This window comes from Phodopus roborovskii, unplaced genomic scaffold (assembly GCF_943737965.1).
Source record: "Phodopus roborovskii unplaced genomic scaffold, PHOROB, whole genome shotgun sequence".
In the NCBI taxonomy this organism is placed as follows: Eukaryota; Metazoa; Chordata; class Mammalia; order Rodentia; family Cricetidae; genus Phodopus; species Phodopus roborovskii.
Window position 1 is genome coordinate 25,569,275 of NW_026126517.1, and position 14,605 is coordinate 25,583,879.

Sequence of the window (14,605 nt, forward strand, 5' to 3'; positions counted from 1 at the left end):
TTGCATGAGAGAGGAACTCTGAAAAATAATAACAGGATAAACATTGCCGTATTGGTCTAGGAGACTCAGTCAGTTAACAAGTGTTTCAGGGAATTAAGAGACCACATTTTTATGTGCCTGGTATAGACCCATCTATCTTTTCACATGGTGTTGTGACAAATAATATCCCTTTATCTAGTTGTGATAATGTATTTTCTCACAGGCTCCTGACAGTGAGACAATATACTGACCTTAACTTCGTATTTGTCCAGTTTTACTTGTACGTGTTTGTGTGTGCACACATGTATGTCTTCAGTTTCATAAATTTTTATGTGTGATTGTTTGCATGTTTGCATATATACTAAAACAATCTCTTGTCTCAGGAGTGTTGCATAAATAAAACTATGTGTAAGATTTTAGATATTTTTTTTTCCCAATCTATGACATGCTCTGGAGATTTCCCCAAGTTTCTATGTAGTGATCGCTTGTCTGTTTTCATTACTGAGTTGTAACCTCTGGTTTGTATGTATAGCAATGTGTTTACCCCTCCACCCACTGAAGAGCATCTGTAATTCTTCCAGTTGGGAATTATTACCAATAAAGCTGATACGAACTTTCATATATAGAGTTTTGTGGGAATATAGTTTCCTTCTTCTGAGATGAATACCCTACTATACAATTGCTAGTTTGTATGCTTAACTGCATATTTGGCTGGAGAGATGATTCAGTCAGTATAGTGCCTGCTCCACAAGCCTTGAGGAAATGAGTTTGGATCTCAAGAACCTACATAAAAGGTAAAGCATGCTGGCATGCAAGGAGCAAGGAGTATAATGGGGAGGGGGCACAAAGAAAATGGATTGCTGAAGCTAACTGGCCAGGCAGCCTATCCAAATCAATGAGCTTTCTGATCCAATGAGAGACCTGTCTCAAAACTTAAAGGTGGAGAAGGATCATAGAAAGACATTAGACATCAACATCTGGCTTCCATAAATACACATGTTCATATACCAAGTACTAACAAGTACATACAATACACACACACACACACACACACACACACACACACACACGCACGCACGCACACACACAATGTCTTATTTTGTTTTCTTCTTTGTATGATACAAAAGTTTTATTATAAAGGTAATAATATTTTCATACATTCTAATTAAAGTATAATTACATAATTTCTCCCCTTCCCTCTCCCCCTTCCGAGCCTACCATGTCCCTTCTCTTCAGTCTATACAATGTGCCCTCCACTCTCAGATATATAGCCTCTTTTTCTTTGATTATAATTTTTGCATTTATTTAACACCTTGTCTCAAAACAAACAAACAAACAAAAAACCAGGCATGGAGAGTGATGAAGAAAAGAGCGGTATACAGTATATAAATACAACTTGCTAGTTCTGTTTTTGGTGCGTATGTGTAGTTCTGGTTCAGGACTGACCACTCTGCATTGAATAACCAGGCAGGGTGCTCATCCCTGGGAGAAGCTAATTATCCCTTTCTCAGAAGTTATTAGTTGACTGTAGTTCTTTGTCTAGAAGTGAGATCCTATGAGATTTTCCCCTTCCACATCAGTGTGTCTGTTGATATTCCCATTCTTCTGGTCTTGTTTATACAGATATTTCTAGGAGAGACCGTTTGACTAATGGCAGGCTTCCTGGTCCTCTGGTTCTTATAATATTTCTGCTTCTTTTTTCTCGATGTTCCTTAAGCCATATTCAGGAGCTGCATATAGATGTCTCTATTAGGGTTGGACTCCATAAGATATGTTGATCTCTGCATTGTGTCCAGTTGTGCTTCTCCTCAAAGGTGTTCATTCATTGCAAAGAGGTTTTTTGGATGAGATAGTCACAGATGTCTGTGTGTTCAAAGATGAGATTCAGGATTTAGTAGGGTGTTGGTGCTGGTCCAGCAAAGTGACAGTAGAGGTTCTCTTCTAAGATCCATGACCTTACTAGCCCCCAGACAGCTGTCTAGGCTTCTAATGCCAGGCATAATTTCCCTCTTGTTCAATGTGCAATGTGCAAAGTGCAATGATAGGATGAAGATAATGGAGATTTTTTGAACTTAAATATAAACTGATAGACATCAATAAAACTAGTAAAAAGAGCTTCAGAAGAGGAATAGAGAGTAAAGGAAAAAAATCATCAAAAACACAGCTTATTGAGATGGCTCAGTGGTTTAGAGCATGCAGTGCTCTTGCAGAGGACCACACTTCAGTTCCTAACACCCACAACAGACCACTCACAACTGCCAGAAACTCCAGCTCCAGAGGACCTGACAGTCCCTCTAGCTTCCATGAGCACCCTGTGCACATGCACTAACCTCCATAGAGACATGCATGTATGCAGATGGTTAATGATAAATAAATATCATAAATATCCTAGACACGGAGAAACTTCTGCATGTATAGATTTTGGAGCTTTTACAGAGACTCAGGGAGGATACATTTCCAGTAAACTTCTTGTGTATAGGGTAGTACCTCCTGAAAATGAGAAGGTGCTGGAAGCACTCAGAGACAACAGATAAAGGATGTAGCAAGTGAGCGTTGATTCAAATGCCAACTGATGTTTTCAAATATGGGAACTGAAAAGTAGAATACCAAGCAGTATCTTTCAAAATGTTCTTTTAAAAAATCTATTTCTTCCGAAAAGGTATCTGTGAATAAAGCTCTATACGCAGCTAAAATGCCTGTTGATGGAGGCAAAGCATTTTCAGATAAAAGCAGCTAGGGATTTGCTGTCAGTGGACCTGCCTTGCAAGAAACACTTGACTGTAATTTCTATTATTGCTTTCTTTCTAATCTGATCTTGAGGTCTCTGTATCCAGACTGACCACAAGTCAAGATATGGACTCATTTGGAGAGCCTGCTGGGGCAGGAGGAGGTTAACTGTGAGTATCAGGTGAGACCTAAGGAGGAGTTAAATGAAGAATTCATACAACTGGCTTGCTTACAGGTCACAGAGAGGAACCAGGTGCTGGTACACAGGTCACAGAGAGGAACCAGGTGCTGGTACACAGGTCACAGAGAGGAACCAGGTGCTGGTACACAGGTCACAGAGAGGGACCAGGTGCTGGTAGGAGACTGTAGGAAAGCACAGAGGCAACAGGAAGTTCCATCAGACAATGGGAGGCTGGAGGGAGAACATGTAGGACTATGGCTTTAAGGTCCACACATGTTACCCTTTGGGTCACCTGTTAAGGGTGTGAGTTTGTTGCTTTAACTAAAACATTTGTGATTGGAGAACCTACTTACGTGACCATGATGTTGAGCTTTATTTTTTCTCTCTCTCTCTCTCTTATTATTATTATTTCTTATTTTATGTTGCTATCCCAGTTCCCTCTCCCTCCCATCCTGTTCCCCACCCACTCCACAGGGAGGGTGAGGCCTTCCAAGAGAGATCATCAAAATCTGCCAAGTCATTTGGAGTAGCATCTAGGCCCTCCCTCCTGTCTGTAGGTTAAGGGAGTATCCCTCCATGGGGAATGTGCTCCCAAAGTCCTTTTGTGCACCAGGAATACATCCTGGTTCCACTGTCACAGGTCCTGTAGACTGCCCAAACCCTTTAACTGAGACCCATGTTCAGGGTTTTGTTTCATAATGGTTAACAGTTGTGTGGTGTGCTTGGTTTGGGATCAGTGAGATAAGGAACAAATAGGGAAATCATAACCCTACTGAAGGCGATGAAGTATGAATGAGGTTTTCAACATCTAAGGTTAAAAATGAATGTTGGGGTGATACACTTGTTGGAAAGCATTCTATATGATTATAAAGTATGCTTAAGTTTGAAAATCATGATTACCAAGAAACATAGTATCATTTTACAAAGTTAAAATAGATGTTTTGTGATCCCCCCAAATTCTACGATTGCATGAATGCATTGACTGCAATAAGGAAATCTAGCTGTCTGAGACAGATCTCAAATATAGTTAGTATATACAGTATCTGTCTATGAATCATGGGTTCAAGGGGTGTGCTACTCTGTTAAAATACAATAAAAGAGAACTACAGACCTTATGCTTCCAGCTTCTCCATGGAATTTAGCACTGTCAGGGAACCCTGAGGGCCATTAGCTTTGAGAGTACCAGGAAGGAAGAATTTCAGAAGGCAATATTACTCAAAGGATACAGTAAAGCTGTGGAAGCCACAGCAGTACTCCTCCAAACTGCTCTACAACCATCACTTGTCAGTAACCATTAACCAAAGACAAGGGTGGGAGAGACAGAGGGACATATGGCAGACAGCTGCACTCACTGGAGACAATCACAGACAACTTTTATTTAAGATCAGGTACAGCATTAGATGGAAGGTTTCTGACTAACACACTCGTGTTTGCTTAAACTATGGCAATGAGAGGAAAAGAAAACATCAGGTCTTCATTTGATATGGTCCAAGAGAGCTGGGCCTCTGTATATGGCAAGGAATTGCTCAAGTGGAGGGGGCAAAAGATGGTGGAAAAAATAATGGAAATCTGACAATGTCATGTTTGGAAACAAATACCAATAACATGGGCCAGGTGCATGGCTCAGTGGTTACAGGTGCTTGCCACCAAACCTAAGAACCCATGTTCCAACCCAGGCCCTGCATGGTAGAAGGAGAACTGACTCTTACAAATGATATGACATAGTGTTGTGCAGGCAGACACGGTGCTGGAGAAGCAGCCAAATGTCCTACATCTTGACTTGTAGGCAACAGGAAGTGGTCTAAGATACTAGGCACTGTCTTGAACATATATGAGACCGCAAAGCCCACCTACACAATGACACACTTCCTCCAACAAGAACACACCTACTCCAACGAGGCCACACCTCCTAATAGTCCTACTTCCTTTGGGGGCTATTTTCTTTTAAATCACCATACCATCTAAGGATTATAAAGGTAACAGAGGCACAAAACATAATAACATAACGTATTGAGAAGTTGTGTGATGGAGACACTTCATGTTTCCCAAAAGCCACTCAGTAGCTCCCTTCAGTGTCAGTATAATCAATAAGTAGATTAGGACATGGGCTTGAATTTAAAAATAAAACAAGAACAATTAACTCTTTGAAAGGATGGGACAGGACAAAGTATACCCTGAAGAGTATTATTCTATTGTGTTGGAGCTTACTTTTTGATGAGGATATACCATTTATTTTAAATAGAAACAATTTGTGACGTTTTTTCTAGTCATGAATTCATGAAACCTTAACACACTGCTAACTATCTGCCCCTGTTATCTATTACAGTTCTGTTGGGGATTCCTCCAGTGCCCCTCTGTGTGTGTGCATTTCTGACCTATAAGAAAGCAGCAAAGGTAGGAAGTGAATTTGTCCCATTTTCTTTTCTTCCTTCCTTCCTTCCTTCCTTCCTTCCTTCCTTCTTTCCTTCCTTCCTTCCTTCTTTTTTGCTTTTTTGTTTTGTTTTGTTTTACTTTGTAAGACAGAATTTCTCTGTGTAAGAGCCCTGGCTGACTTGGAACTTGCTCTGTAGACCAGGCTGGCCTCGAACTCACAGAGTTCCACCTGCCTCTGCCTCCCAAGTGCTGGGATTAAAGGCATGTGCCATAACTACCTGGCTTCTCGTTTTCTTATTCCATAAGAATCCCACTTCCTCACATACTTTCCAGTTCTTATTTTCTAATATTTTCAAGCATGTATATAACCAATAGGTAGTATGACATAATAAAACAAGGTATCTATTGTAACAACTACCATCTTGCCAAATTTCTCTACTTATTTCATTTTGACTAAAATATTTTAAAGAAAATGGTGCTTTATCTCCAAATGAATACATACATCTTTGTTTTAGAATTTTGTCATAAAACACCATAAATGAGGAAAGCCAAAAACAATGTTTTCCTATGGTTTCTTTGTATATTTTAATATTCTAGTAATTAAAACAATTTCCTTTTAGTGGATTCCTTCTTAAATCTTACATAAGGCAATATCATAAAATAGATGTTTACTATTGCCAAAGGAAAAAGTACCCAATGATCATTATACTAAGTCATACATGTTGAATAAGCTATTTCTCCCTCTAGGGGTGTGTGTGTGTGTGTGTGTGTGTGTGTGTGTGTGTGTGTGTGTGTGTGTGTGTGTGTTTGAGAAGCTCAGTGTTGGCTCTGGACACTGAACTTGGGTCCTCTAGAAGAGCAGTAAACCTTCTTAACCACTGTGCCATCTCTCCAGCCCTAACTCTTTTTAAAAAAATTATTCTTAGACAATGTCATTTGTGTGTATAGTATATTCTGGTCACACTCATCCCTCTACCACCTCCACTCATCCACTCATCCTGTTCCCATCTCCGCTTATTCCTTCCTTCTTTCCACTTTCATGACCACTTGCTTTTTTTTTTTTTTCCCCCGCCTTGGGACCCATTGGTTTTAAGCAGGGCCACTCCCCTGGGCATGGGTGTGAAGCTATCCACTGTAGCATTTGTACTCACCAGTGGCTACATCACTGAAGACAGTGACTTCCTCTTCCACAGCAGCCCTTGCCAGCCATTAGTTCCTTGAGTGGGTTAGGGTTTCATGAGCTCCTCTAGATCTGTAACCAAATGTTTATTGGCTTATAGTTCCTAAGCAAGAAACAACATCTGTTGTGAGTTCGGGAGTGCCATGGCCATGGTACAGCCAAAACAGCCTTCTTCTTTTCCACTCTCTTATATCCTTTCACCTCCTCTTCCACAGCTTCCAGTGCTTTGGTGAGGGTGATAGGAGTGTCCCAGTTAGTGGTGAACAATCAGTAATCACTTGCTCTCAGCACCTTGACCAGCACGAGCCTCCGCATTAACCACCATTTGCTGCTGTCCTTGAGATGCACAGAGAAGCCACTTCCCACAATAGATGGGAATTAACATAGAGACCCACAACTAAATAAAGTGCAGAGACTGAGAGACCGGTGGCAGCCAGTTCTAAATGGAATGTTTCCATCAAACCCCTCCCCTCAGGGGTCAATGCAGAAGCAGGGGCAGAAAGATAGTAGGAATCAGAGGCGATGTTATTAATAACCCTAAGGAAACAGTGACTTCCAGGCACAACAGGACGGATGCACATATGAACTCACAGAGACTGTGTTTGGCAGCACGCATAAGACTGCATAGGTTCAAGCTAGACAGGATCCCAACACTGAGACAGGGAAGTGGACACAGGCTCCCATCCCCAGCCAAGAAACTGTCTGCAATGGATACCTATTGGCAAAGACAAAATCAGTTTTCTCCTGTGGAGTCTCACTAGGTATATAAACCACACTTCATGTCAGGACTCATGCCCATGAGCAGTTGGCCACCACAAATCAAACTCAGTGATTATTTTTGTGGACTGTTGTTTCATTTTTCTTTTGGGGGGGCATTTTTTTTGTCTTATTGGCCTTTTGCTTGTTTGCAGTGATTTTCCTTTTTGTCTTTTTGTGGGGTGTTTGTTTGTTAGTTAGGTTTTGTTGTGGTTGCTTATTTGATTTGAGAGAGAGAGCATGCAATTAGGTGGACAGGGAGGTGGAGAGGATCTAGGAGAAATTGGAAGAGGGGAAATCATGATCAAAATATGTCATGAAAGAATTTTACACAATACCACACACACACACACACACACACACTTATTTATAATATTCAGGTTTTTCCAACTTTCTCCAAAACATCTTTTTCAAGTTCAAAGCAGGCCTTATTCCAGTAACTGGAAATAATATCTCAAGTACCTGTTTTTACAACTTTATTGGGTTATAACTTACATATATATATATACAAAACTGTCTATACTTAATGCTGCGTACCCATCACCACAGTTACAAGTATATCCCTCACCTCCAGAGGTTTCCTTGTGTGAGGCTGTTGTTCTTCAGAATATCCACATGCTTGGTTTTTCTTACTCCTTTATGGTATTGTACAGTGTTTTCCATTACCTTCTAAGTTTCCTGTAAAATAGAGATTTAATCTGAAAGTGGTCATATTCCAGTTCAAAAGTTTGGATGAAAGTACTTTACTCCAGAAGGTACACAGTGGCAAGACGGGCCCATTTCAGAGATGCCAAGAGGATCTATTAATAGGTGGTAGCAGCCTGACTTCCTTGTTATGTGGATACCCTTTCCTCTCATGGCCAGGAAGTAATCTGTAGTTAACAGCACTCTGTGGAACACATAATTACTTTAGCATCTATTAATGGTGATTATGTTGGGTTGACAACTCTGAGTTAAGGAGTTAAGATATGCTGTGCTTTTTCTCATTCTTTCCATGTTTGTTGCCTGCAATGTTGCTGTTAGAAGAGTTTACCTCTACTAGCAAAGTTTCATATTCCTGAGAAGCAATTAAAGAGAATGTTTACAGCCACATACACATCTCTATCCAGTAAGACTCCTAGCACAAAACTTAGGCCAGGTAATTCACAAGCCTGGAGTCTGGGCACTCCAGAATCAAGGTCAGGCTTGGTGTCTGCTGAGAGCTTTCTTTCTGACTCATATATGGTTGTCCTCTCTTGACCCTCCCAAGAACTTAAATCTGAGGGCTGTTCGACTCTGCTTCAACATTTTGGATGAAGGCCCACAGTGGCAAAATGGAGCTGAAAACCCACTCCTTCATAAGGATACAGATCCCATTCATGAGCCCTGATGTCATGACCAGCCATGTTCCAAAAGGCAACACATCTTAATACTGTCACCTTCAGGTTGGAGTTCATCTTGCCAAATTTGGAGGGGCACAAACATAAAGTGTCAATCCTAGCTGTCTGCAGTGATAAATAAGATGGTGATGGTGGTAACAGCTCTTGCTGCTGCTCAGTGCTTTTTGGGATTCTCAATTTGAAGGGAGTCTCTTAGTTCTTCACCCATAATCTCCCTTCACAAGAGAGGATTAAGCATTGCACATAAAAGCACCCACAGCTTACTGAAAGCTGGAAAACAATCAGAATGGCAGAAAATTAAGTGCTGCCTTGCGGGGGGTGCGGGTGGGGGAAGAAATGTTTATGGCATTATGGGCAGGCAAGGAGGAAAAGACTGCAATAAATGTCAACTAGGCACTGCAGGGATGGGAAGAGAATAAGGAAATCAAAAGCAAGCATAAAACAGCATCAGGACCATTTTTACAGCATGCACACAACTTAGGAGAGAGGGTGTATGCTGCATTTGGACACTTACAACTATTCCACATACTCTTTAAAAGAAAAGGGAGAAAAAACAGACAAACTGAGGAGGCAAATAGAGGGAGGGAAAGAGGAAGAGGGATGAAGGAATAGGAGGGGGAAACAAAGGAAGGAAGGAACGAACGAATGAATGAATAAATAAACTCTAAATTCGTGGTTTTTATGAAATGGCAGTCTTTGGCTTCATATGTACATTTTTATTAATGCTTTGTAAAAGGATTATTCTGCTTCTAGTGAAAATTTATATTCTCCAATGTTTCAATAATAGAAAAAAGCAATTCTCCTGTTGTGGACCACTGTCCTCCAGGCATAATGTGGCTATAACCATCTTAACAGGCACCTGTGGTTACATCCATAAGATGTGCTCTCAGAAGAAGGAGATGGGGAAAGCCATTAGACTCTTACCTGAGACCTCAACCATTCCCTTTCTCTTGAAGATTCCCCCCCAGCTCAAGAGGTGTTTGAACCTATAACAAGTGAAAGTCAAGTGATGTAGCTTCCAGGAGACTATTGCCATGTGGAGTGGGACTTTTTGATGATGCAGGTTTTGGGTGTCACCTAGGCTCATGTAAGTAACCCCTCACCTGGGCTCCTGTAACCCTTCACCCAGAATCCCATAAGCAAATCCAATAAACTAATTGGCTCACTAAACTTGGGTGGAACCTGTTTTTTTTCTGTATTATTGGTGCACTATCTGAAGTGAATGAACATTTGTTCCCGTCCCAGGAAAAGCAACACAATATTCCTCCAAGTCAAAAGCCACAGTCAGTCAACATTAGGTAGATTATGCAGTTGCTCATAGCTGTGGACTAATTTAAAAACAATAAAACTGCAAGTTGAAGACAAATTGAAACATTGTTGTTTAATTGTAAAAAGCAAAGCTTAATTACAGGGCTTTATGTCAAATGGTAAAACACTAGGAGTGTCAGAATAAGCCAATGTTTAAGGGTGGGGCAAAGGCTGGGGGCTCTGTGAGAGTGTCTGCTCCTCACTGCCACCTCTAGAAGGACTCAAAAAGACCACAGTCATAACACACACACTGAACACTCAACTCCATTCCTCTCTGCCTTCTCATGTGAGATAGAGACATCTAAGCATGGCATCCGTTACACAGATTAGCACTGGCTGTACATGGTTATGAGGCAAAGAACACTCCATGGGCAGGGCATGGCCATTTAGAATCTTCATTTCTCACTGTAATTCAGGCTGTCTGACTTCATTTCAGCCTTTGTTCCTTCAATCTGATGAGCATGAAAGTGCAGAAGATCCTGAGGATGATGGTGGACTAGAGACCAATCTAGCCTAAACATGGAGCCTTAGGTTCAGTGAGAGGTGAAGTCTCAAAAAGTAATGTGGAGAGAAACAGAGAATGATAAAAGAAGTCAGTCTTTGCCTCCACATGTGGATATAACACACATGTCAACATACACACATCACATACATAAACATATATACACACATATTCACATACATACACACATATTCACACACATTCATGTAGATATACGTATATACACAATCACACATATTAACATTTACATATACACACATTAATATACACACACACTAGCATACACATATACATACACATGTTCACATACATACACACTTATTCATACACACATACATATATACAGACACATTCATGACCACACATACAGAGTTGGTCTTGGGGGACAAATCAACAGGTGAGCAGATCATAACGCGAACACATAAGCAACATAACAATAAGAGGCTTTAGAAAACTTCTCTAAGATATCACCACTTCTCAACTATTGAACTCAACTCATAAATGCCAAAGTAGCTAAAATGCCAGATGGAGATTTTTAAAGTTTTCTGATAAATATCCTCAGTAATCTCAAACAACATACAAAAAAGTGGATGGATTCAACTCATGCTCAAGAGAAAAGTCATTACCATAAAAAAGTCAGCAAAATACATGAGGCAATCAGCAATATTGATTTAAAAAAAGTCAGCAGTGAAAGAAAAGGACTTGATGTTGAAAAATTTTATTTTGGACAGGAAAATAGAAATTAAATGAATTTAAAAAAAACCCACACACTTAAAGTGTCACCAAAAGAATTGGCCAAGCAAAAGAAATAGTACCAGAGATAGATTTAAAAAAAAAGCTAAGAAAATATTAAATTTGAACATGAAAGAGAAAAAAGAGCATGATTGCAATTTCTAAGAATTCTGGGATACAATCAAGAGATCAAGCCTAAAAATCCACGGGATAGAAGAACAAGGTATATTAAAAAAAAATAAGTACTAAAGGCATAGAGAGAACTTATTCAATGAAATTATAGCAGAAAAAGCCCCAAATGTAAGAAGAGACAAACACAAGAGGCATTTAGAGATTCAAACGAGCCTAGCCAAAAAAAGAACTTCCCTCTGACACAATAAAGATATCAAAACACAAAGCTTTGAAACAATATTAAACACTGAAGGGAGAGAACCATCAACTTACCTGCATGGGAAAAACCATTAGGATTGCTTCAGCTTACTTGTCATTAACCCTAAAATCCAGGAAAGTATGAAATGCTTTATCTCAATTGCTGGGATAAAAAAGAAAATAACTATGAATCAAGATAGTTACATCTAGAAGGCTATCTTTTGAATCTGCTGGGAACACAAGGACATTCAAAACAAGCACAAACTCCTGCAGTTAGATAACATTTGATACTATAGTATATTTTTCAACATTAATTCTGCCAATTTATAATCACGGGAGGCCTTTCAATCTTCTAGAATTTGTTAATCTTTTTTAATTCTTCTGTCAGCATTCTAAAGTTTTCATTGTGAAAGTCTTTTGTCTCCTTGGTTAGATTTATTCCAAGGCATTATTTTTGCTTTTATGAATGGGATTTCCCCCAACACACCAGTTTCTTTCTCAACAAGTTTATTTTTTGGCATATAGAATAGGGAAAGCGTGTATTAAGCAAAATAAGCCAGAATCAGAATTACAAATACATCCTGTTTTTCCCCAAAACCAAGGACTGTGTTTAAAAATAGCACGTGTGTCTATTTACTTATTATCTGAGGACATGAAATTAGAAAGAAGATCACGGGAGAGGAAGAAATTTTAAGTGTGGGAAAAGGGAGTAGATAGAGTACATAATAAGAAAGCAGAAGCTTCAGGGGCATTATGGGGAAGTCAGAGAGTAGGTTGAAGTGCAGTGGTCCCGGAACAGAAATAGGAAAGGAAAACAAATGAGAATAAAATACATCTCTCTCTCTCTCTCTCTCTCTCTCTCTCTCTCTCTCTCTCTCTCTCTCTCTCTGTGTGTGTGTGTGTGGGGGGGTGAAAATGCCATATGAATCTATTACTCTGTATGCTTGTCTTGGTACTTTTCTATTGCCATGACAAAACACCATGACCAAGGCAACTTACAAAAGAAAGCATTTAACTTGGGGGCTTATAGCTCCAGAGCATTGGAATCCATGGTCATCATGGTGGAGAGCATGGCAGCAGGCAGGCAGACTTGGCACTTGGCACTGGAGCAGTGGCTGAGCACTTACAACTGATCCACAAGCATGAGGCAGAGATCCAGAAAGTTAAGTGAGGATGGTCTGGGCTTTGGAAACCTCAAAGCCCACCCCCAGTGACACACCTCTTCCAGCAAGGCCACACCTACTAACCCAAGTAGTTCCATCAACTGAGGACCAAGTATTCAAATATAAGCGCCTATGGGGGCATGTCTGGGATATTTGTACACTGTGTGAAGATATATGGCTGTGATTGATTAAATACAGAGCTGAACAGCCAATAACTAGGTGCGAAGTATAGGAGACACAGAGAAAGTCAGACATACAGAACAGAGGAACAGTAAAAAGCCACATGGTAACAGAAAAGGGTTAATTTAAGTTGTAAGAGCTAGTTAGAAACGAGCCTAAGCTATAGGCCGAGCTTTCATAGTTAATAGTAATTCTCCATGTCATTATTTGGGAGCTGGATGGTGGGACAGAAAAAGACTCATTACATTTCATCCAAACCACCACAATGTTTATCTATAACTTTATTTAACTAAAGAACAGAAATAGTTCACTGTGCTGAATCTTGTATGTTAAAGCCAGGCATTCTTAGATGATAGAATGATACTTTTATGTTGTCATAGATTTCTTTTCTTGAAATGGTGGTTGGATTGATAGATTGCACTAAGAATGTGACATGCTAGACATTAATGAGTCCTTAATATTAATGTTGGCACTGGTGATAAAGACAATGATAGCATATGTTACAGAGTGCTTGTCTTTTGCAAGCTTTTTTGATTAGGTAGTTTAACTTTATCTTAAAAGGCAGGTGTTAGCCAAGAAAATAACCATAAAATGTATCCCTGAAAGTATATCTAATGAACATGTCCGTGGACAAGATTTATCTCCAGATCAAGCTATCCAGTTTCGTTTTCTCCCAACCTTGTCTTGCTTGTAAGTCCCTGGCTAACTTGCTCAGATCTGAAACTATTCCTGAGACCAAATGCTTCTGATGACCTCCCATTCTCCAGCACAGATCCAGTAGAAGTTCTACAGAGTACATCTGTAGTCCCAACAAATCTAGAGCTAGCTGCCTAGAAGACAGAGGCGGAAAATAAGAAGTTGCCTCCAGGGCCTGAGGATATGGTGGATGTGGTTCTTGTCTAATATGCATTAGGCCTGGGTTTGATTCCCGGCACCCTGTAATCTAGGTGTGGTGACATATACCTCTAATGCCAACTCCAGGGAGAAAGAGGCAGGAGAATTCTTTTTAAAGTTTAAGATCATCCTCAACATAATTAACATAGTAAAGTTTAAATCTAGCCTAGAAGATATGAAACATCTCAAAAACAATAAAATCTTACAGCTGGAGATGTGGCCCAGTGGTTAAGAGCACTTTTCTTTTTGGGCAGAAGATTCAAGTTAAAATCTCAGCACCCATATGGTGATTTACAACTGTCTATAACTTCAGTTTCAGGAAATCTAATTCTCCACTTATGATCTCCTGGGCCACCAGTCAAGCATGTGGTACACCAATATCCATGCAAGCAACACACACACACACACACACACACACACACACACACACACACACACACACACACACTTAATTGTTTAAAATAAAACTTTAAAATAAAGTTTCCTACACATACACTGGTACAGTGCCAGGGCAGGCAAAGCACGAAAGCCCCCTCTAGGACCTTTGTTATAAACGTATATCTAGGTTTATTGTTTCCAAACCTTTGTACTTCAAAGGCATGTGTCATTATCTTTGGAGTGACAAATGAGAAACCAAATTTATGGAAGTCAAGTGACTCGTGATCCCCAAATGCATTGAGTCATAAACATTGAATTTCAATCGAGGAAGGATTAAGTAGTTGACAATAATACCCTTCCCCCATGCCAGATGTCTCAAAACTATTAGCTGAGACAATGGTGTGCAGGAGAAGGCCAGCATCAGATCTGATCACATGCATGACTTCTTGAGTCTACATTCAGGATTTCATGTTGCAATCAGCCATAGAGTTTCCAAAGAAATTG